Raw genomic sequence first — 25,236 nt, 5'->3', positions numbered from 1 at the left:
GTACCGTGTATAAGTTTCACTGGATGTGCACTAAGCTCTGACTCTGAGAAAGGCAGACAGGCGAAAGATCGATGCATTTGAACTGTGGTGCTGGAGACGTCTGCTACGGATTCCATGGACAGCCAGAATAATGAACCAAGCAGTTCTGGAACGGATCAAACTGAAAATCTCACTGGAGGCCAAGATAACAAAGCAAAAGCTCTCCTACTTTGGTCACATCATGCAATGCAAGTCGCTTGAGAAGGACGTCGTGCTTGGAATGATTGGTGGCAAAAGAGGAAGAGGCTGCCCAAGAACTCGCTGGCTAGATACCATCAACTGGACTGAACATAGCGGAATTGAAAGAAGCCGTGAGGGATCGGAAAACATGGAGAACACTGATCCATAAAGTGGCCGAGAGTCGTACTTGACTGAACGGATAAGATGATGAAGATATACACACACACATACAGTATAAACATACACACAACATTTTACAAACAGTCTCGTTGCCAAATGAGAGTAGGTAAAGATAGTTAAAAAAAAACACCCTAAAGTATTTGTTTACAATAGAAGCTTTAAAAGAGTCAAAAATGGATTTAAAAATACTTATACATGCCCCGGCCACTTTGTTCCAATGCGCTAGTCTGTGTTCAAGAACAACAGTTCAAAACCAGTATCAGTTCAGTGACTTGGGTAGAGGTGCAAAACTTTTGCATGAGATTGTGACCAATGCCCTTTTTGAGTTACGAACTCTGACTCTGCTGCAGGGTTTTCTGTAAGTGGTTCAGCAATCATTATTAAATCAATAGAGCTTATTTCCGTAGCTCTGAAGTGTGACAAACCGGTTCTAAAGAGCCCTTCAGACATGGATTGGCATGCTTTGCTATTCTGTAAGCCCTTCTCACATGTCCAATCTGTGTCTAAAAGGCTTTTTTAGAAGCGGTTTCACTCCGGCTCTTCCAATCCGATCAATTTGTCATTTTTTTTTACTGAAAGTGCAATTCCCGTAGCTCCGTTATGCAAACCGCTTCTAAAAACTCGCATTTTTTCATGCCACTTCAATGGTGGCGAGATTGGTATTGTGAGTTACATCCAGCGCCTACAATATGGGTTTTGCTAAGCAAGCAAAACCCATAAGTCAGAGTGGGAATGGAATTAGCACCTCAGGCCATTCCGCTTCTAAAAGCGCGTACAATCCGTCCGGGTGGTTTGGCTGTTACAGCATATGTTTTTTGGGGGGGTTTTTTTGGAAGCGGTTTAGATGAAGCAGTTTGCAATAGACAATAGAGTTTTTGTCCCCCACATTTCTTCCACTACTTCTGAACATGCCACGCCGTTTGGCACTGACCACTTGGGAACTACTGGAATAGGCCCCAATGTGCATTTCAGTTTTGTTCAGTGTGCACATTTTCTACATTCTCTAAAATCGCTAGATTTCTTTAACACCGATAATATAAACATGTCTTCCTTACCGTCTGGGGATATTTCTCTGAAAGCTTACTCATTTGGTGACATTATTAATAATAATAATAATAATAATAATATGTTCTTGTATAGCACTGCTAGTTTTACGTAGCGCTTTACAGAGACATTTTGCAGGCACAGGTCCCTGCCCCGTGGAGCTTACAATCTATGTTTTTGGTGCCTGGGCACAGGGAGAGAGGGTGACTTGCCCAAGGTCACAACGAGGCGACACCAGGAATTGAACCAGGTTTCCCTACTTCACACTCAGCGCCAGTCAGTGTCCTTACTCACTGAGCTACTCCTCCCCATTTTCCCCATTTTCCCCATTTTCCCCATTTTCCCCATTTTCCCCATTTTCCCCATTTTCCCCATTTTCCCCTTCTCCCTTATTAACCTTTAAGACTTGGCGAAAAGTTTCTAGGTTTGGGCGGACATGGAGGATGATTGAAATTTGAACTGTATTCTATTGTCAGAAGCACATGGCCCTCCAACGTACTACAAGCTCCTGGTGCAACCTTAATAAATGTGATACACATTGTCGGATCATCATAGCCCCACATGTTTGTTACAAACTATAGATTTCACTATTGTACTTAACAACCCAGGAATATCACCCACCCAGCAAGGCAGGGTCCGGAAGTTTTTGAAACGTTCAGATTTCTGTTCCTGTTACCAAAATATGGGTGTTTTCATTTCAGATGCTAATTATATTTGAGTTATTCAGTTTGTTTAGACATGCCTGAAGAGTACAGTTCGCTAACAGTACCCACAAAGAACAGTATTGGGCTGGCTATTATTACCAGATTACATCTTATAGTTTTTCATGTTAATGTGATAAAGCTGGAATCTGTGTACCCATTCTAGCCTGACCTAAAAATACCAAAATTACCCGACTAGCACCCTCTCTATCCACCTTTAAGACCCACCTTAAGACACACTTGCTTAAAGAAGCATATGAATAGCACTGTGGATATTCTGAACACGATACATAAAGCTTGGCCCCCTGCAGACGCACTTACCAGAACTCCCTCCTACTGTCTCTGTACGTTCTCCCTACCTACCAATTAGACTGTAAGCTCCTCGGGGCAGGGACTTTTCTTCCCTAATGTTACTTTTATGTCTAAAGCACTTATTCCCATGATCTGTTATTTATATTATCTGTTATTTATTTGATTACCACGTGTATTACTGCTGTGAAGCGCTATGTACATTAATGGCGCTATATAAATAAAGACATACAATACAATACAATACCACAAACCAGTGTTTTCTAATATTTACTTAAACCACACAACATGTGTGTGTATATATATATATAATAAAAATATCACTTGTGAGCACATTCACATGTCTTAGACAGGTCTGCAACCCTGCCTTTCACCATTATCACCTAGCACAGGGGTGTGCAAACATTTTCGGCTCAGAGCTTTGAGGCGTCATATGACGTCATGACATCACGTGACATCGCGTCGGCTTGGCAACGCGTTACCATTTGACGGTTGCCGAAGAGGCAGCTCAGACCATGTAAGAGAGATTTACAGAGGCCTCGTGCCACCCCCGGCATTTAATTTAAATGCCTTGGGGAAGAACACGGGGCCTCTGTAACCACTGCACCCCCCCCCAGAAAATCTCAGGGGGCGCGCCCCCTACTTTACACACCCCTGACCTAGCATACAGTGCTTCCACTGCAGCAAGGGATTGTGGGAAATGACATGCAAATGAGCACAAAGTGTCATATATATGTATATATATATATATATATATATATAATCAAAAAATAAATAGTTGATACCGTTCTGTGGCTAACGAAATGCTTTTATTTGTGCGAGCTTTCGAGGTACACTGATCTCTTCTTCCGGCGATGTTACAATGGATGAAGCAAAAGGTTACTTAAAAAACAGTGTCTCTTGGAATGTTATCTGTGCTGTTCCTTCCCCAGGTGTGGATGAGATTTATGGCTAGAGGTGTCAAAAGGTAATGAAAGCAAGTGAGGAAAGAGTGTGTATGTGTATCAGTGTGAATAAAAATGAATGGGGAGCCACAGAATATACAGTGCTTTACACAAGGTGTGTGTGGAGTGGGAGTGGATATAAATGGTGTGGGTGGGTGTGGAAATGTGAGAGTTTGTAGCACAACTAAAAGTGTGTGTGGATACTTAGTGGTCCCTATGACAGCTGTGTGTGCATACATATAGCACAGTGTGTACAGACATGGCCTTTAGCGCTCATGGGACGAGAGTTCACTAGTGTCAGTAATGACTCATAAAATTTCGATCTCTGTTTAGGCCACTGCTAAGTGTCCCGAACAGTTGCATAAATTTGTATTCATGCAACCGTCTCTCTTTCGGGGTTTTAAGATTACCTTTGAGTATGGCAACCCTCAGATCGTTCATCTTATGGCCAGAGTCAGAGAAATGTTCGCCAACAGGACTGTCTCTTGTACCGCGTGTGATGCTGTGGCGATGCAGGTTCATTCTCTTGTTTAGCCCCTGCCCTGTGTCACCTATGTAGTAGCAGCCCCCTGGGCATTTCATGCACATGATGAGGTACACGACATTGCTGGAAGAACAGGTGAACCTTCCTCTGATTTTGTATTCCCGATTCCTGTGTGGTATTTGTATTGTGTCCGCTGTGTAGAGCATTGCGCAGGTTTTGCATCTTGGGTCCTGGCATGGTTTTGTCCCGCATTCAGTTGTACTGCTGAATACTTTACTCACCATAATATTCTTGAGATTATGGGGTTGTCTGTATGATAATAAGGGTGATTCAGGGAAGACCTGTTGCAGTCTTGTATCTTCCTGGAGGATGGGTTGTAGTTTCCTGGCGATCTTGCGTAGGGCTCCTAGGTGTGGGTTATATGTGACCACCAAAGGTACCCTGTCGCTTGTCTCCTTCTGTTTGTATTTAAGAAGATCACTTCTTGGTATTCTGGTGGCTTTGTGAATTTGCTGGTCTACAATTCTGTGGTTATATCCACGGTTTATAAAGTCTGATCTCAAGGCTTTAATCCGCTGGTCTCTGTCTGCTGTGTCGGAGCATATCCGGTTGTATCGTATGGCTTGACTGTAGATGGTTGCATGTTTGGTGTGTGACAACAGCTTCCACCCGACACACACCAAACATGCAACCATCTACAGTCAAGCCATACGATACAACCGGATATGCTCCGACACAGCAGACAGAGACCAGCGGATTAAAGCCTTGAGATCAGACTTTATAAACCGTGGATATAACCACAGAATTGTAGACCAGCAAATTCACAAAGCCACCAGAATACCAAGAAGTGATCTTCTTAAATACAAACAGAAGGAGACAAGCGACAGGGTACCTTTGGTGGTCACATATAACCCACACCTAGGAGCCCTACGCAAGATCGCCAGGAAACTACAACCCATCCTCCAGGAAGATACAAGACTGCAACAGGTCTTCCCTGAATCACCCTTATTATCATACAGACAACCCCATAATCTCAAGAATATTATGGTGAGGAGTAAAGTATTCAGCAGTACAACTGAATGCGGGACAAAACCATGCCAGGACCCAAGATGCAAAACCTGCGCAATGCTCTACACAGCGGACACAATACAAATACCACACAGGAATCGGGAATACAAAATCAGAGGAAGGTTCACCTGTTCTTCCAGCAATGTCGTGTACCTCATCATGTGCATGAAATGCCCAGGGGGCTGCTACTACATAGGTGAGACAGGGCAGGGGCTAAACAAGAGAATGAACCTGCATCGCCACAGCATCACACGCGGTACAAGAGACAGTCCTGTTGGCGAACATTTCTCTGACTCTGGCCATAAGATGAACGATCTGAGGGTTGCCATACTCAAAGGTAATCTTAAAACCCCGAAAGAGAGACGGTTGCATGAATACAAATTTATGCAACTGTTCGGGACACTTAGCAGTGGCCTAAACAGAGATCGAAATTTTATGAGTCATTACTGACACTAGTGAACTCTCGTCCCATGAGCGCTAAAGGCCATGTCTGTACACACTGTGCTATATGTATGCACACACAGCTGTCTCTCACACATACTAATACTCCTTGTTTTTCCATCCCTATACACCAATAGGGACCACTAAGTATCCACACACACTTTTAGTTGTGCTACAAACTCTCACATTTCCACACCCACCCACACCATTTATATCCACTCCCACTCCACACACACCTTGTGTAAAGCACTGTATATACTGTGGGCTCCCCATTCATTTTTATTCACACTGATACACATACACACTCTTTCCTCACTTGCTTTCATTACCTTTTGACACCTCTAGCCATAAATCTCATCCACACAGGGGGAAGGAACAGCACAGATAACATTCCAAGAGACACTGTTTTTTAAGTAACCTTTTGCTTCATTCATTGTAACATCGCCGGAAGAAGAGATCAGTGTATCTCGAAAGCTCGCACAAATAAAAGCATTTCGTTAGCCACAGAACGGTATCATCTATTTATTTTTTGATTATTGAAGCTCGGCTAACACGGTACTGATACCTCTACATGTATATATATATATATATATATATATATATATATATATATATATATATATATATATATATATATATATATATATATATATATATATATATATACACACACACACACACATACACACACACATCATAACATAAATCATATTCCCAATGTGTTATATTTAAAGTGTTTATTCACTCTTTATAAAGTTTAAAATCAGGCTTTCTAATAAAATCCTTTCCAATTAAATCCTGCTTTCATTTTCATTTCTATTATCCAGTGGACTGACTCGTATTCAAAACTGATGAAGCTCATTGACAATAATAGCAGAGATAGCTACAATATCACACTTTAGAATCTGCCCCTCTAACTACTCCCAAGTTACCCTATCCTTACTTAAAATGTTGCATGCAGTGGCCAGAAAGAATATATTGTTTTATTATTCAAGGAAGATGGACTAAAGGTAACACCCCATGCAAATAGTCATGGTATTGAATATGGTTTATTCTAATATTATATGAAGGTGATATTAAAGTCGTTGTATGTGTAACGTAACACACAAGGAATTCTTGACCTTCTCCATTAACATTGAAGCTGAGACTTTGCTAAAAACAGGTTTTGCGAGCATTGAACTACTAAGGAAACTTTGCGACTTTAACCACTGTGTGTCCAAATCATACATTGTGGCGAGGAACAGAAAAAAGGTGCTAAAACAGGAGATTAGCGTGGAAAAATTAAAATGAAGCTGAATAGTATAGGTTGTTATAGAACTGTAAAGGAAATGTCTGTATCAATGATAGAACGTGAATTAAGAGCGCAAACAAGCACAAATAACTGTACAAATCTAAGTGAAAAAAGTATAAAAAGTGTAATGTGTACCAGTGCTTGGGCTGTCAGATTGGACACAGTGGCGGACATACCTTACTGCCGCCTGTAGGCTGGGTTGTGGCCCTCCTCAGCAAATGACATCACGCCGCGCGCGTTATCACGGCATGTGACGTCGCGTTGTCATGACGATGTGAGGCTACGGGAGAGGGCCTGCTATGGTAAGACATACACACACAACACAAACAAATTGCTCCCCCAAAAATTTCCGACCCCCCAAAAACTGCTGCTATAGCCTACTCATCCTAATGGGAAATCTGCAACTCTTTGTACAGCCCGTGGAAACGCTAGCAGCACAATTCTTAATCCTCGTAGGAGGCTCTTCTATGTGAAGAAACAGTATCTTTCTGTCATATTCGCTAACATTCTTTTTGCTATTTGTCTGTGGCCTGCAAGTCCAGTTCTTAGCTTTGCATGTAACTCAGGTGTGTTCCGCTTTTTCAGCATTTCCATCCAACCACAGTGTATCATGATCACACTGAAAGAAAAAGCCACGCGTGGGAACCTGATCGATACAAAATTATTTTTTTCATTACATTCTTTCATGGGAGTCTTTATGTGAAAATAGAAAACTTCTGCTGTAGGGTTATATTATTGTTCCTTTATCAGATGTAAGAAACAAGTTAGTTAGAGCGACAATCCCTTTCATTATCTTTTTAATCTTACCTGAACCCCTTGGTTTAGCAGCGACAGATCCAGGTTGGACCAGCTATTCATTGGGCAAACTTGTGAAACAACATGGCCGCCAGCATTAGGGCTCGCTCCAGTAGCCAATAGAAAAGCTGCAACATCGTCCAGAGAGGCCGCACTGCCGTCTCAGCTTTGTAATGTTGACCTTGGCAGCCATGTTTGTAGTTGTCCCTGGATGTCGGGAGACTGCTGATCAGATCGGGTGACCCCACATTTCAGGTAAGATTGGGTTAGAAAATGAACAGCCAAAATTTGCTTTAAGTGTAGCCCCTGCTACAAATATATGTATACTGTGAACAATACAGAATTAATCAGCTCCACCTATCACATGGTGCGATAAGGAATGAGAGACACTGCCCCTTATCTGCCTGGCAACACATGACAGGTGATATGGGATTGGATAAGGAGAAAACCAGATAGAATGTTGGAACAAACTGTCAGTTTGAGAGACATAGAAACAGCCCAGCTGCCTATCTGAGACCAGACAGTGATAGGGAGTGCCAGTCTGAGAGGCACACAGAGAGACAGCTCAGGTGACAGTGAGAGGGGCTTAAGAGACAGCTAGCCAAGGAGAGAGAAGTGTGTTATGAGGAGAAGAGTCAACAGTAAGAGAGATCCAGATACTTGCTGGGCTGTTAAAGAGCGACTGAAAAACACGTACGGGAGACCTTTTCCTGAATCTTGAGTATCCTTTGTAAATAACACACACCTTTCAAATGTGTCACCCTTTAACAAGCCTGCGACGTGACCACGCCATTTTGAGAACAGAGCTCCAACGCAGTGCTGGCAATAAAATGAGCCTAAGGGACAATAGCGTCTTAATTTATTGTGTAATGTACATGTATATATGTAGTGTACATTAAGTGTTTTCTTTTTCTTTAATAGTAAGGGCCGTCGGCTTGAGGTTGAGGATATAAAGTAAATATAATATAAAATAAAGTAAATATGTACACAAGTCTCATCTTATTTTATTCAAGGAGTCCAATTATGGTGTACTAAGGGATGAAGGCCTCACCGCTGCAGGAGATGTAGACATAGATATAGTTTATGACTATATAGACATAAAGGGTGGAAATAAAGGGGTTATATAAGCGTCTTACATGTTAGTTAGTTTATACTATATAAAACCCTGCAGAAACAAATGACCAGCTTAAGATCTAGAGCAGCCGCGTCTCAAATATCCGCATCAGAACCTGAATGAGTAAACAACCCGCACAGGTTAAACACAGGCCAGGTTTTTACTGCTGCTAAAAAAAAAATCGCTGACACTGACTCCTAATCAGTGAGACGCACGATAAATCAGCGAGAGGTGATATGTCTGCGCATACATAGCTTGTGTGTGGGTGTGTGAATTTCTGTATGTTGACCCATTGTGCCTTCAATTTAATATGAAAGATATCCTGTGGCGCCCTCTAGAGGTTTTCTGTGAAAAGGTTTGGACTAGACCAGATTGTGGGCACATACTGTACATAAACCTGTACATAGGCGGTGCTGTATTACACATCTTTTATACCTTTATACCTAATATGTGACCACGCCAACCGGTCCAGAATGTCACTTTACTAAAAGTGTCAAACTGTACAGTAATTGTACTGTAAAATATCTATCATGGAGTGGCGTGCTGCATATTTTAAAGTGGCCAGTTGTAGAAGTCTTAGAGAGCAGGGGGGATCCTCCGGCGCTTGTTTCCACTTGTGACTCCGGGGTACATGTAATATAAATGGAAAAAAGGGGAAGGGGGTGAGGGGACACAATCAGAGGTACCAGGAGTGTAGTAACAAATATATGAATGTATATTTAAACACACTTACATAGGGATATAAGATCTTCCGTAGTGGTAGGGAGAACTCTGGATATTACCTCAAAATATAGGAAAGAAAAGGGGACATAGTATAACACTGTTTAATAAACGAACAATATTAAAAGAGATTGGGAACTCACAAACGGCCAACAAATAATGGCATAGAGAAGAGATGTCTCCAGATTCCACAGACCGGCTTTTCAAGTCTTTGATCGTCAGTCTGCAATCTTCCCCAGTTGGTTTGCTGTTGTTACAGGAGGGTTGGTAAATGGCAGCGGTAGGTCTTCCGGTACTCGTGCACAGATCGGTTGTCCTCACGCTTTGCACTCTCCTTGTCTCAGCTCTCGCCTTCCGCGCATGCGCTCCGGTCGTAGTGCTGGCCAAACTGGGATTGAGTTTTTCCTTCTCTATACTGTGGCCTGACTTGTCCAAAGTTCGTCAGACGCGTTTCGCAAATTGCTTCCTCAGTGGAGTTCAGCACCCCTGCTCTAAACACTTCTCTGTTGAAGAACTACAATTCATTGACATGTATGTCCCTTCAGCATGAAATGGGTTAATCAGAGGAAAATGTTCCAGTGCTGTCCTCCACTGTGCAACATATGGGATTTCTTAACTAAATAAACTTTTACTATAAAAACAATGACTTGTAACCCCTGTATCACCAAATGGGGAGCACGTTGATTACATCCCAATTTATTGATGTTATCAAAACATTAAAAAAACATCCTTATGTATTTTATTTCCTCTATCTATCTATCAATCTATCTATCTATCTATCTATCTATCTATCTATCGCCAATATCCTTATCTATCTATCTCCAATATTCTTATCTATCTATCTCCAATATCCTTATCTATCTATCTATCTATCTATCTATCTATCTATCTATCTATCTATCTTTCTATCTATCTATCTATCTATCTATCTATCTATCTATCTATCTCCAATATCCTTATTTATCACCAATATCCTTATCTATCTATCTATCTATCTATCTATCTATCTATCTATCTATCTCCCAGCTCAAATAGACAAAGCTGAAATATTGTGCCTCTGATGCACATTTTTGACAATGTTGCTATGATGATTTTCTTTGACACTCACCATACCAGCTCCTATTTGATATATGTGTGTTTTTTTCTATCTTCTCCTTTAAAAAAAAGTTCCATCAACCCAGTGGGAGTCAGTGGGAGATGCAGAGATCCCCGCATTCTCAGAGATGTGAACCTTTAAGGACGTAAATCAGTGAAGTGTGATGACTCTGGGCCAAAAAGTGACATTTGAATGGAAAAGTGCTGCGTTTTATTATGAGACTCAGTTGGGGCTTCAAGCTAAACGTCAGTGAGTCTAAATCATTTATTTTCCTACCAGACTTCTTCCTCACATTTGTAGTTTCATGAAGGGGTGTTTGGAAAAGGATACAGAATATTAAAACTGCAGACCAAGCAATATCCTATGTGTGTTTTCTTTTTTTATTTAAAATAAATCAGTTCTGTACCATGAGAAAATAGTTGTAGCATTTTTTTGTTTAAACAAGTCTGAATGACATTTTTAATGTATTATAATATAAGAAGCATTTTTTGTTTCTATAGCAACCATTCACTAAATACAGTTCCCTTCCTCTGCTGAAACAGGCTCTGGCACACAGCTTTTTTTTAGCCCTGCCCTCTCTCTAGCAGTGCACCAATTGTATCTAGTGGCTGCCTGGCAATTGATCTTCCCCACAGAACTTTGCATCTTTGGTCCTCTTCTGCTGCGCTAACAGCCATTTAGTGAACCCCCGAGCCGTATCTTCGACGATCGATCGGTAATTTGGCTAATTACTTATCACTGTGTGGATTTTATTGATGCACATATTGTAAGGGAGGGGAGGGGGGTGTCAGCTTGGACTGCTGCTTTAAACAGCAATCCACGCCAGAATCCTATCTGAGTTTAACTCGTAGACTGTTAGTATCCTGTCTGTCATGGGAGAGGCGGTTTGGCCCAGTATTAAAGGGGTTACACCCCATTTGGCCACACCCTGCTCTCACCTGGGAGGCGAGGGGTTAACTGGAATGATGTCTAGTACTGTAGTTATGCCCCTGCTTCAGCACCAACTGTGTATCCCCCTGTGAATATGTATTATTCCCATTCCAGTGTCTGCACCAACACATACACTGGGATCTATGCAGGAGGGAAAGGGTTAATGTTAATTCTGTGTTTATGGCCCTTTGTCACTTTTCCCATCTTTGCAGGCTCCTCGCCATTACAGCCCATGTAACCCTATGAAGATTCCGGCGATTTGGGCCTGATATCGTAGAAGACTTGCAGGTGGCGTTTGAGAGGAGGAGTGGCGGTTCTCCATTGAAAGTCAATGGAGCCATCCATTTCAATGGGGATTCCTGGAAGCCGACCTCCGGAGACGAGCTGGCAGCCAGCCAGACCGCAAAACCGCAAGAGCGGAAACATTGTCAAAAAAAGAGCTTTGATCGTGCAATTGGCGTGGAAACTAGGGCCTCGGTCAAGTTCACGGCCAATTGGCGTGGGAACTTCTGTTCTAGGGCACCTAGAAATAAAATTCATGTTGCCCCTAGATGTTAGGAACCCCCTCACTTGACCCCAACAGGGTCCAACATGTAATGGCGGCAAGAAAGGGTTGCGCCGTCCAGGAAGGTCCTACCATTAACCGTAATGACGGAGAAAGCCGCGTGGCTTTAAAACGGCTAAGTCCAAATGTGTATAAAGTGTAAACCTATATCTCCGGTTCTGTGAGTACCAGAGGGCTGGGATTTTGTTCGCATATAGTCACTGCCCCGGCATGACTGCATGGCCATTTCCAGCCCTCTCCGATCAACCAGACGGAGTATGGGCAAATGTGAACATTGTCATTCCCCCATTGACTTCAATGGCGGAGTTGCTCCATTGAAAGCCTCTAGCGGCGGAGCCCATTGATTTCAATGGAAGAGTGAAATGCAGTGATTTCTTTTAACTTATAGCGGAGAATCCGGAATTAAAGTTAATAGGGGATTTTAACTTGTTTTTGTATCTCCGGTTCTGGGGGTCGTGGAAGGCTGATATTTGGCCACTATGGCAAAGGTTCTCCGGCATGAGGACCTGGCAAATTTCAGCCCGCTCAGACCCACAGAACGGATTATTTTAATATGTGTAGATATTAAAGAATATACTGTTTTGCAAGGCTGGTATAAAAGCCCGGGAGAGTTACTGGCTCTGCTTTATGTTAATGTTCAGGAGGGCGACCCTTTGTCTACAACAGCCCCCCTGATCAAAGACTTGACTACTCTGATTGTGTACAATAGGGCAGAGAAACGCAGAGCCTGAGTGATCTGTAAGTGCCATAATTCACACTTACAGACAAAAGGGTTTCCTGACCAGATACAAGTCTGGTAGACTTTTAGGCGCCCAATGTTAGGGTATGGGGCTGAAACTCCATATACACGAGTGTAAGCCCTATACCCAGTGTCTTTCGTGATATCTTCATTTGAACCTGTATTGCTGAATGAATTGCCAATCCTGTACCTGATTGCTTCATTGTCCAACCCCTTGTTTGTTATTTGTACCATCTTGTGTGTTCTCCTTCTTTAAGGAATAAACTATATTTATTATATCTAAGTCGTGTTCAATTCAACCCAGATATTTTGTGTATATTATAACCTATCACTAGCTACCGTGACACTGTCCAATAAGCGTGTCCAGCTGTTAGAAAAAAAATGTTTTTATAGCTTCTCATTTTACCATGAAAACCTTTTAGACTGCAATGGACTCTGGGGGGGGGGGGGAGCTTAATTTAATCCTCCCAGTATTTAATTCATATTAATATTTCAAACGATTATATCTCCTGAGCTAAGTATCAGATTAAAAAATAAATTAAAAAAATTGCTTTGAAAAGGCCAAGAAGAGATTACTTTCAGCATTGTAATAAAGAGTTCAGGCTTTTTTATGTACATTTTAGAAGTTTTAGGCATTGGTAACTATTTATTTATAAAAAAATGTGTTACCAGGAAGTAATACATTGAGAGTTACCTCTCATTTTCAAGTATGTCCTGGGAACAGAGTTATAACAATACATGGTTCCATGAAAAGAACAGAGGTTATACAATCAATTCACAGATATTTTATGTACAGTTAGGCCGCGTACTTGGATAGGGCGACTGCGTAAGCAACCACGCGCGTGGCGTGATCAAAATGCCATATGGCTGGGGTGCGCACACTTCCTGCGCTGCGCCGTCCATGCTCTCCCCCTGTATCGCGCCCCACCCCTTACCTCTAATGCGGCATCAAATGACGCGCAGGGTCATGTGACGTCACATCACGCTGTATCTCCATGGCAACAGGCATCAAATGACACGCGGTGTGTTGCCATGGAGACACGTGGACTGAAGCGGGGACTGAAGTTGGGTAAGTGAGCCTTGCCCCCCCCCCCAAAAGTATCATGCCCCCCAGTTTGTACACCCCTGCCATAAGGCAATGATCGAGCCATAGACCACAAGTGAACGCGCATGCGTGAGTGCGATGGGACGCACAGCGCACGAAGAATCAAATAAATTACATTTTTCCACACGAAGGCCCAGGTCATGTGCACGGTTCACCCAATGAGGGCGAACTGCTTATGTGACGTCACCGGAATGCCCCCTCCCCCCCCCCCCCCCCCATTGTGCGATCCAACAGGTTATGTAAACGCCCAGGAACAGGCGAGCGCAACGTCATGCACTCGCACCATGGATGCAGCTTTAGAGTTGGAAAATTGGGTACAGGGGATAAAGGGGTTGGTGAGTCTCAGATTGAATTAGAGCAGCTTTAACATCAGCAAACGGCTCACACCCTTTAGCTGCCCTACGTCTGCGTCAAAGGCTGTCCACCTTTGGGACCAAACAGATGTACACTGAAGGTGTTCAGATTGAATGCAGCTGTGGTTTCAAAGTCCTTTATCCTCCTAGGTCATTAACATTCCAGTGGATGGGATTGGCCTTACACATAGTACAAGCAAAAGCAGAAGTTAACACTTAGCACGCTGGTTCTGTGCAGAAGGGAGCAGCTTTCAAACCGTGTTAACTAAGCAGTAGTTTTTCTCTCATGTTCATTTTCAGTGGTAACTTGTAAGGCCCAGGAGCAGTTACTTCAGGATCTTGTGACTGTTTTGTTATTGCACAACAATACATCGTCACATGAAGAAGCGTCATAGCAATCAAACTCATAAAAGAAATATGCCGGTAGAATTTTAATTTTTTTTAATGTTCCTTGTCTGATGACTGAGTGTTCTGTCACATTGCACACAATTAAGCAACTTATTTGACCTCAAAATGCGTAAAGCTGCTTATCAAGAAATCTCATTAACCAAGTGCTAATATTGAGGCAAAGCTAAGGAATGAATGAAGATAAATCTATATGTTATTGTCACACTTGCACTCCATGTAAGTTGTTGTTCAGATATAGGGATCTATTTATCTAATTCTCCCTGCTGCAAAACGTTATCAAAACCAGTACAAATTAGTTAAAGCTGCAGACCAAGCAATATCCTACGTGTGTTTTCTTTAATAAATCAGTTCTGACTATGAGAAAATACTTGTAGCATTTTTTTAAACAACCCTGAATGACATTTTGAATGTATTATAATGTAACAGGCATTTTTTGTTTCTATAGCAACCATTTAGAAAGTCCCATCCCCTTCCTCTTCTGAAACAGGCTCTCGCACACCCCTTTTTGAGCCCTGCCCTCTCTCTAGCAGTGCACCAATTGTATCTAGTGACTGCCTGGTCACATGATCTTCCCCACAGAACTTTGTCATATTTACATGCAAATGCATTCCACTAACTGCAGAATACTCTTCTGCAGCCATTTAGTGAACCCCTGATTCGAATCTTCGCAGCTCAATCACAGGAGAACGGACCGATTGGCAACTTAGCTAATTACTTATCATTGTGTACAGGGCCGCTGACAGATTTCCCGGGCCCAGGACTAAAGTTAAGCCTGGTCCCCCCCTCCATCAGCGGTATGGCGAGCCCCCTCTATCTACCACCCTCTTCCCATGTATTTCTCTCCCCTCTGTCTCCCTCCCTCTTCCTCACTCCCTCTGACCTCGTATGTAGTTCCCTCCCCTGCGTCTCTCTTACTCCCTCCCTCTCTCCTCTCACTCGCCCCCATGTGTGTGTGTTCTTTTCTCCATAATCAACATTTTATATATTATATTAACTGGATGTGAACATTTGTATATAACATCTGTGTGAATCTTGCGTTCTGCTCAAGGATGTCTTCTCTCTACCCCTTTTGAATCTAAAGCCCTCTCCCACCTAAAACCTTTCTCACTGACTGCCCCACACCTCTGGAATACCCTTCCCCTCAATATCGAAGTGGCACCTTCTCTCTCCACCTTTAAGGCCCATCTTAAAACACACCTCTTCAATGGAGTATTTGGGTAGCTCCGTTGACTGATACTATACATCTCATATGGGTTTATCTAACCCGTTGCAGACACACTTACCATAACACCCTCCTACTGTCTCTGTAAGTTCTAAATGTCTTCTTTTATGTGTGAAGCGCTTATTCCTCGTATGTCACATGTGTTAACATGTGTTATCATTCATATCTCCCCATAATGATATGCAATTATTCATATATTTACTAATATTCCAATTGAGGGATTATATATCCATTAAAACAAAATAGCCACATTGGAGGTGATCAAATTGGTTATATACTGATATTGCGGATGTATCTGTTTCGGATTCACGAATAGTCCCACCATAATTTGATCAAATACATATGTTTAATACAATTATAAAAACACAATTTTTATTTCAAATTTTTATTTCAAATTCATATTCATATTGGTATCCATAACTACTTGTATTTTATTTTTACAATACAATTAACCATGATACCACTTACATCACACACACTATTTTATAGATTTACACTATATATAACATATATACATATACACTTTTTCACATATACACTAGAATAGCTATTATAGGCTATCACACTAGTCATACACATTTAGATATACATAGACAGTCTGTGTAACTTACAGGCTAAGTATTATTACTAATTACATTATAATTATGACACACACATACACAACATCTCATGATTCATACTGAGGTTTCTTCTGTTCAGGCTTTAAAAATCATCCTTTGCTGCACCAATGGCTCCAACTGGAATCCACATACCTGAAAATCAAATAATGGATAACATCAGGTGTATAGATTAGTAATTAACGGATAGGATATTATTCCATCTACTAGTCTACTAATAATTATCAGGACATCTGGTATCATTTAATGATTTGTAGGATTTATATTGTTTCCAATTCTTGATATATTATTTTTATTATATACTTTTTATTCTTTAATTTTTAATTGTTAATCACTCTGTATAACTTTTGATTTCTCATTTGGTTCTTACTCTAAATCAAACTAGTATTTTAAAATCACTACTAGTACTATTTCTAGTTTATACAGTTCTAGATAATAATCACCTACTTAGTGCTACTAGTAAATCACTTAGTCTTCAATACTAGCAAAACAAGAAAAAACACAAAAGCGCACCAAGATGAGAGATAGATATTGTATTAGCAACAAATAATAAAATTAGTAACTTACATATAAAATTTCTTTAATAATCCCCGATTCTGGTGTCTATCACAGGAGTAGGGCATCACATAGGAAATATGAAGGGTAATCTCAGTTCTGAGAGATCAGACCCGCGCGTTGTGGCTGGCGGTTTTATTACCCACCACCAGTACACACTCAAGTGTACCGTTCCTGCTTTTTTCCGATCGTTTCTATGCTATCAAAAACGGACAGGCATCCTAAGGACACCTATTGAAGGCCCCGGTTCCTGCACATGCGCGCTACACTCCGCACCACGCTACCACACGTGGAGGACAGGAGAGTGAACAGAGACAGCCCCAGCGCGCGGGTCTGATCTCTCAGAACTGAGATTACCCTTCATACTTCCTATGTGATGCCCTACTCCTGTGATAGACACCAGAATCGGGGATTATTAAGGAAATTTTATATGTAAGTTACTAATTTTATTATTTGTTGCTAATACAATATCTATCTCTCATCTTGGTGCGCTTTTGTGTTTTTTCTTGTTTTGCTGATATTGGTATCACCATCGGGGTTCCGGTGGAGACCACATTTGGAGGTGGGGGAGACACCTCATAAACACAGAAGCAGCAAGAGAACTGAGAGGGACCAACAATCCAAGTTTAAAGAGCCAGAGCGCGGACTGAACTTTTCATTACTCATAGTCTTCAATACTATTTCATAATGGTTAAACACTTGTAAATAGTATATATATATTTTAATAGCTAATCTAAGTATATTTTCTAATAGCTAATCTAAGAAACGATTTCATTATATAATTATATATTTTTTGAAATGATTTAGTGCGGTCCTCATAATCAGTCTACTATGACTGTTATTTAATGATGTTTAAGGTCACTAACTGGTTAATTTTTTACCAAACTTTTTAATTGATTCATTTAATTATGCAAATTACCTTGGTATAAATACTATGGAGGGGCATCCAATGGGTATCCCCTGATGAAGTCATCATAGATGATGAAACGCGTAGGGCGTGGCTTAGGCTGAGGTTGTCACTTCCCCACGAACTTTACCTTTGCGGGTTGCGAAACGTTGCAGGCTGTGTGAGGCTGTGAGGAAAGAAACGCTGGATCCTCTTCCCCTGATGTCTCACTGACCAGAAGCAATAAACTGGAGGTGCTAGTTCCCAGAGGGATTTCCTGTGTGCTGCACCCGACCGGAGGGACGTCATTTCCGGTTGCTCAGACCATGCGGAGAGCAGACAGGAGAGGACTCCATTGCTGATACCAGACGGCAGTACTGGCTTATGAGAGCCTATCTCATACCTGCTTTTAAACCCTGTACTTTTGTGAGTGGGCATTTGACTGTTTTTATTGTTCTATAAACTATTTGTTATACTTTAATGCACTAGGTGTGCGCCTGTTTCTTTTCTTTTCTTTTTTCATATGTAACGGGTGTTCCCTCTGGCTTGACCCACCCAATCTCATATTGGCCCGTGTAGTCTAACCAGTCCCCCATTACAAGGCGTGTGTGGTGGTGCACCTGCTAGTAACAGGACTCTTGAGTCTCCCGCTTGGTGTTATTAGGGGATGTCAATCAGGACAGGTAGCTGAGGTAGTGGGTGCGAGTCCAACTTACATCATGTGCAGCGCCTCCACCTCATCAGGATCTGTGCTTCCGCAGGGAGATGGTCCTGGTGAGGAACTCCTTCTTGGTGCCATCCACTGTTGAGTAATCTCACACTCACACAGTGGGGTTCTTTTTCTCAAGGACATCTTTATTGAATACAGGGATGTAGCAGACTGCCCCATACAGCTGCCAGCTCTAGCCGCACATCTCTGCGTGATGTCCCTTTGCCAGGTACGCCCTCCAATCATGAAGTGGGATTCCCTTTCTCCTAGGGAGATCACCACTGTGCCAGGTCCCTGGACACAGCGTGGCGTAAACACACTGGAATTATCACTGTGTTCCCGCTAGTTACTGCACTAGGGTCACAAAAAGGGTTCCTTCAATAACGGTATCGTCAGGTTACTCTCTCCCTCGAACAACAACACTAACTGTCAGTGTTGTGCCCTTTATACTCCAGGGGGCAGGCGCATCCCTGAGGTCACTATCCAGGGACTCAGAGCATACAGCCACTCCCATCCTTACACAGGGCACCACACTTGGGGGTGAGGGAAAACCTCCATTACTACTGTGGGCAGGCCTGTGTGTACCAGGACTTACTGCTAACAGAGAAGATGTATGCAGTCATTATTATGCATGGCTACATACTCCCCCTGGTGAATACCCACCGTCCCGGCTGGGACCTAAATTTGGTGTACCTTGCGCCAGGAAACACTGCAAAAGAACACACAAATAACACAGCAACATCATTACATAACATAATAATGAACGCTCAGTACACTCACTGACCAGCAGGGAGCGCAAAAGAAACAACAGACCACTCTATTGGACACTCAATAGTAATGCCGAGGATCTGGCTTCTTCACCTCTCGCCCCGCGGCATCATGCACAGTCACGCTGTATTCCCGTGGTACTCCTCTCTCATTACAGTACATCACCTTGTGCTTATATACACTGCGCCCTATCTTCCAGACCCGCATCAGTTGAGCTACCCTCTGCTCGGCCTGTATCCCTTTTATGGCTCCCCCTCTCTCAATGATATAGTACTGAATATCAGTCTTGAGCCATCTCTCCCTATTCTCCTCTATCTCTGTCATTAGAGGTTCAGGGACATAGGGGTAATCAAGCCCATGGGACTTCCTGTACTTGGCAATGATAGCTCGCTCAGCTCTGCAAGCCCTAGTTAAACTGGTTCGACCAGCCGTCCCGGGCAACACCCATGATAGGGGCTCATGTGTCTCCACCGGATCATCTAACCCTGCGGACCCCTTAGGGATAATTAGGCCTGCCTGTATACGGTCCCATCGTACCCTTAGAGCCCTAAGGTAGGATTCATCATCAAAATCCCCGGCAGCCCACCAGTGATCAACCACCCCCTCCCTCTCTAAAATAAAGCGGGTGCGGTCAAACCACGAGACATACCCCTCATACAAGGGGGCCCACCACCTAGTCTCCTTCCGTTCCTCGGAGCTAGAATCTACATTTTCTTCTAGGGACTCCTCATCAGGCCCACCAGAAGACACTCCAGATGTACCCTCAGATCGGATATTAATTCCCTTGCGATGAGAGGTATTCCTAACAGTGATACTCATCCCGCTAGGACAATCACTGAACACCGACACTTGTCGGGACATGCTCCCTCCTCCCTCCGACCCATCATCCGACGTACCCAAGTCCAGGCTCCCAGTTCGATCATCAAAAGGACCCCGTGACTCCCCGGACAACCCTAAACTGGAACTAGATCCAAATAGGATAGGGACGGGTACAGGGGCTTTAGCTAGGGCCTTAGGACTAACCTTGGGTGTGGACGGGGTTTGGGGACGGGACCGACCAGTAGGCACGGACAGGGTTTCGACCTGCTCCCCAGCGGTACCTGCCTTAGCATCGCCACAAAGTCCATCTTTGTCTTCAACCTTGGGACTCCTGGGCTTTCCGTTCAACCGCCCATTCCCTTGGATAATAGGGGATCGCTTCCCGCTGCTCGATCGCAGAGGCGGCACCATCTCCCACTCGGGACCTCCCTGGTCCTCCGGCACCACTTCCGCACACGCACGTGCTGCGACGCCATCTTGCGGTGGATTCCCAAGCGGAATCTCTTCCTCCACAAGGATCTCCTCCAACGCCATTCTGCTACGCGATCCAGTCTGGCTCTGGACTCGCTCCTCCGGATCTTCCACTCCCTGGGTCTGCGACAGACACGGTGTCTTAGTCCCGTGCAGGGTCGGGGTAGATCGGCCTCCGTACGATCCACTAGTCACCACGGCAGTGGGACTCCGGCGATCGGGTGGTCGCGGTACAGGGGACACTCGACTCCGCGTCTCCATACCACGAGGAATTTCATCCCTCCATGGCGTACCAATGGTATGACAGTCTCGTCTGATGACTGTCTTACTCGCCAGCCTTGCACACTCCTCATCCGAGGATTCCAGTTTGCAATTCGGCCGAGGCATCCCGGTAGGAGACCGGCGATGGGCTCCTCGGTGATCACCTCTCCGATGACTGGATTTCTCTATCGGAAGCACTAATGATGGCTCCGACTCGGCGGGACTGGCACTCTTGTTCCAGAGAGCTCCCGGCTGTTCTTCTCTTGGAATCGGGACATTCCCGGCTACTCCCACAGCCTGCACCGGTACGAATGTGGTCATTGGCCACATGTACTGCAGTCCGCAGTGGGGGCATCGGGCCTCGCTGCCCACGGCTCCGCCCGGCAGTCTGCACTGCAGGCAAAGACATGCCACAGTCTCCACACCCTCCACACGGATTATCAGGAAGCCTCCTGGAGCCGAATAAGGGTGAGTGGAAATCACAGGACCTTGGTCCACTTTGTCAGCAGCTTCAGCCATCTTTACCAGCGGAGGCACTCGTCTCAGAGGTCTATACTGATCAATGGCTCTTCGCAACTGAAAGGCATGGGCAGAGGTAGCAACCCTTCCTCCCATTTTCTCTGTCGACATCCGGTGTAACCGCAAACCACTCCCCCTGGTTGAAACTAGGGGGATGTCTCGTAGATTTGTAGGCTGACCCAGCACAGGTGCGGAGTGAGTCATAGTCCATGAGGGCGCGGCTCCAGCTTTCGCGCCAAACTCCTCAGCGGGGTGGAGTTTTCTCGTTGGCGCCAATCCTGGCCAACAATTAGCAAACTGCAAAGTTGCAAGACTTTCTGCAGCATGCCCACGCGGCGTCCCGGGGAAGCGGGAACCGCCATTTTGGTAAGCATTGTCCTTTCTTTCATTTAAGGCAGCGTCTGGCTGTTTGTTAATTGGGGTATAACAAAGTCCATTTCGTTCCTCCCATCTAAGCACACTGTCCTGCTCATTATTCTCAGGGGTATCATCCCGAGAACAAAAACACGACAAACACGGCGCAGCCACGGCTTTCACGCCATTCCACAACAAACTCACAAAAGTCTCTTCTGTAGCTTGTTCTTCGTCTGACCGCAATCCTGGACCTTCTGCTCTATGCAGATCCTCCATTCTCGTGGTTCTCTCTCTCCGCCATCCTGGACCTTCTGTTCTGTACAGATCCTCCATTCCGACAGGTCTCTCGTGATCGTTGAACACGTCTCTCGTGATCGTTGAACACCGATTCTCTGTACGTGGAGCTCCGCTCTGCGGGGCAGCTACCACATCTGTACAATAAACATGCCTTGTGCACCACCTTGTGTACCTAACGTAGATCTGACTCGTGTTTGCACTACCTCAGGCTAGGCTCACTCTTTCTGTGTCTACTGTAACACGTTCCTCCAGTCTGTGCTCCTTGGTAAGTGATCTGGAATGGAGACTAGAGTACTCTGGCTCTTCCATGCAGTACTTTGGGCGTCGACCTACTTTTGGCTAGCCTAGTGCGGACCCGTCCAGAATTCCTGCTCTCAGTTACCAGTTTACCCCTTAGGCGTCCCCCGCTAGCGCTACCTCAAGGCGACTAGAACAGCAATAGCCCCCGGCTCCAGACTCACTAACCCCTTACGGATCCCAAGGCGTCTTTGCGGCATGCATCTCCAGCATCTCCCTGACTACCCCTGGCTCCGTCCCACGCAGCACAAAGTGGCAGCAGACACTTCTCTCTTTCCTAATGTGTGCCTAGCAAAAGCCTGTCCTGTTGACAGGTATCTCAGCAGCGCCTCCAATTGTAACGGGTGTTCCCTCTGGCTTGACCCACCCAATCTCATATTGGCCCGTGTAGTCTAACCAGTCCCCCATTACAAGGCGTGTGTGGTGGTGCACCTGCAAGTAACAGGACTCTTGAGTCTCCCGCTTGGTGTTATTAGGGGATGTCAATCAGGACAGGTAGCTGAGGTAGTGGGTGCGAGTCCAACTTACATCATGTGCAGCGCCTCCACCTCATCAGGATCTGTGCTTCCGCAGGGAGATGGTCCTGGTGAGGAACTCCTTCTTGGTGCCATCCACTGTTGAGTAATCTCACACTCACACAGTGGGGTTCTTTTTCTCAAGGACATCTTTATTGAATACAGGGATGTAGCAGACTGCCCCATACAGCTGCCAGCTCTAGCCGCACATCTCTGCGTGATGTCCCTTTGCCAGGTACGCCCTCCAATCATGAAGTGGGATTCCCTTTCTCCTAGGGAGATCACCACTGTGCCAGGTCCCTGGACACAGCGTGGCGTAAACACACTGGAATTATCACTGTGTTCCCGCTAGTTACTGCACTAGGGTCACAAAAAGGGTTCCTTCAATAACGGTATCGTCAGGTTACTCTCTCCCTCGAACAACAACACTAACTGTCAGTGTTGTGCCCTTTATACTCCAGGGGGCAGGCGCATCCCTGAGGTCACTATCCAGGGACTCAGAGCATACAGCCACTCCCATCCTTACACAGGGCACCACACTTGGGGGTGAGGGAAAACCTCCATTACTACTGTGGGCAGGCCTGTGTGTACCAGGACTTACTGCTAACAGAGAAGATGTATGCAGTCATTATTATGCATGGCTACACATAGGTATCAACAGGGAGTAGTGACCCCTTTGAAACGGGCTGCCTTATATCTGGATGCGTTGTTCTGGAACAGGACTTTGTGTTTTCTGAGGTTTTTTAGGTTTTTCATTCTTTTTTATATTTTTTATTACATTTTTTACATTTTTTATTATATACTCTTTATATATGTTATGGTTATTTAGTATTAGTTTTAAATATTAAAGTATTAGGTCTTTGTTATTGGACATTTTAAATACGTATAGAACCTATTACCCTCGGTTAATACTGGTTTGGATTTAATTTACCTACATATGCCACCCCATTGGATGCTTTCATAGTTGGTTTTCATTAATCACAGTTTTGTATAGGCTATATTAGAGGCGCTACTTCGTTCTTTTTTTTATTTTATATATATATATATAAACAACAGGTATTACCAGATCTTCATCCGGAAAGAAGAGACAGCACACAGCCAAGTTGAAATAACAATATATTGAGGTAACAAAAACCAAGGCACTACATCTGACGTTTCAGTCAGCTACACGTGACCTTCCTCAGGGTCGTGGGGAAGGTCACGTGTAGCTGACCGAAACGTCGGCTGTAGTGCCTTGGTTTTTGTTACCTCAATATATTGTTATTTCAACTTGGCTGTGTGCTGTCTCTTCTTTCCGGATGAAGATCTGGTAATACCTGTTGTTTCAATATCGCATATGGGATAAGCATCAGCTCTTCATTATTTACAGAGTGCCTGCTGCCTTGTTTCACACACACATATATATATATATATACATTTTGTAAAGTATTTATAAAATATTTATCGACATTGAACTAAAACCGTTCATCTGAAACAGCACCAAAAATTAATCATTACTGCTTGAAAATAAAGGTATTTACGTATAATAAGGCTAATCCCTTTACTATGAGGCCCTGGTGCTATCTCAGAGGTGGCAGACAAAAGAATAAACAAATAGTAGGTGTGAACACCAATACAGTAGGTAACGATTTACTATGCGTGTATTTTTATTGATGTGACAGGACTGCAGACGCCCCTAAACACACCTCTTTTTAGTAATTATTAGCCACAATGGTTACCATTCTGATCTGGTTATATCAATCAGATGGGAGGGTAAGAAAATTGGGGTGTTGCTTCCGATGACTTCTATGCTATTAGTATCCCTATGACTGCCTTGTAGTATGTTGTGATACATTAGGATATAATGTGCCAGCATGAATCTTATGAAAAGTCTGACACCCATAGTTATAATCAGTGATTGGTTCTGCACTTAAAGCAGCAGAACATGTTAGTTTTTTTTAATAGGATTGAAGCAGGGGGTCTTCGGAGTTGAACCACGTTCATTTCAACTCCGGGTACCCCTTGCTTCCCGAGATACATACCATGCCGGTAGCAGCTCCGCAGGTTAAAATGTCCTGGTCACGTGGGCCAAGAGGAAGCCAAGAGGAAGCCACAAGGGATGATGTCACAGTTTCCTATTGGCCCGCGTGACATGGGAGCTTTAAATCCGCCATTTCGATAGCCCCTCATAGCCCCGCCAGAACTGCTACCAGCACTCCCTACGGAGATAAATATCTCGGGAAGCAGGGGGTCTCCAGAGATGAAATTAAAGTGGCTCTGCTCCGGAGAACCCCTGCTTCCAACCTATAACTCTAAAAAAAAATTTTAAAAGGAAAGTAGGATTGCTGCTTTAAGCTGTAGATATGCTGTGTCTGATTTGATGGGGTCCTAAACATGTTAAACCTTTTACCTCCAGGTGTTACAATTAATTGCCTATCTTCATTTTCAAAAGCTTTGTGCA

At 43.8% G+C, this 25,236-nt stretch overlaps 1 long non-coding RNA gene across 1 annotated transcript; it reads left to right on the top strand.

Moving 5' to 3' along the window:
• Positions 1–7,969: 7,969 nt before the first annotated feature.
• Positions 7,970–12,877, top strand: LOC142502294 (uncharacterized). Its single transcript, XR_012803723.1, has 4 exons — positions 7,970–8,169; positions 10,478–10,655; positions 10,949–11,121; positions 11,549–12,877. It is a non-coding gene; the product is annotated as an uncharacterized LOC142502294 (long non-coding RNA).
• Positions 12,878–25,236: the final 12,359 nt, after the last annotated feature.

This window comes from Ascaphus truei, chromosome 9, assembly GCF_040206685.1.
Source record: "Ascaphus truei isolate aAscTru1 chromosome 9, aAscTru1.hap1, whole genome shotgun sequence".
NCBI lineage: Eukaryota > Metazoa > Chordata > Amphibia > Anura > Ascaphidae > Ascaphus > Ascaphus truei.
The sequence above is the reverse complement of the archived record's forward strand: the minus strand, read 5'-3'. Positions and strand labels throughout refer to the sequence as shown.